Here is a 778-nt window from a genome sequence, read left to right as displayed (position 1 = left end):
ATATATATATATATATATAATAAAAAAGGCAATTTGAGTACTGAGTAACTGCATAACATCTGATATAATATTCTAAAATTTTGTCATCAGATTGACAAAAAATAGAAAGCAAATTCTGGTGTTGTTAAATACAAGTCAGTTCCAATCAAACATATTTAAACTACTCTGCTTTTAATTTGAAAGCCCAACCTTATTTTGAAGGCCCCCAACAGAAATTCCACATCCCCCCAGTCCTGCTCTCTCGCCTTGTTTTGGGTATCGTTTGATGTTATTACGGAGTCATCGGAGTGACTGAGCGCGCGCCCCCGCGGTCCGACTGTAGCTGCCTGCCTGCCTGTCATCACCCGGGGGCTGACGTCACACAGAGGATCCGCTACAATGTCAAACACACGCGAGCAGCGCGAGCTTAAGGCTTCCCCGCGCCACGATGACATGCACCACCGCCGCATCCCTCCGCCGCGCATCCTGTAAGAACAAAACTCCGCTTTTCTTCGTGGCTTTTTCTCCACGTCCAGGGATGCTCGTAAAGGTAAGATGCTTTACTCTGTTCTCTTTTTATTATTATTGCAATAAGCTTTGAACTATTATTGAGGGGATTTTTGTTGTAATTTTTAAACGAATAAACGCACGAATGTTTAGATATCCACTAATAAAACGTTCTTACAGACGTGGCCGTGTTTCCTCGTCTTGTCTGTGCGTGAAAAGTTATCAGGCTGCCTAACGCCGAAGGATGCTCGTTACGTAACGGGAGTGCGGCCACAGATGTTAGACTGGTGCT

This window comes from Austrofundulus limnaeus, unplaced genomic scaffold (assembly GCF_001266775.1).
Source record: "Austrofundulus limnaeus strain Quisiro unplaced genomic scaffold, Austrofundulus_limnaeus-1.0 Scaffold746, whole genome shotgun sequence".
NCBI classification, from domain to species: Eukaryota; Metazoa; Chordata; class Actinopteri; order Cyprinodontiformes; family Rivulidae; genus Austrofundulus; species Austrofundulus limnaeus.
Note: the sequence above shows the minus strand (reverse complement) of the source record.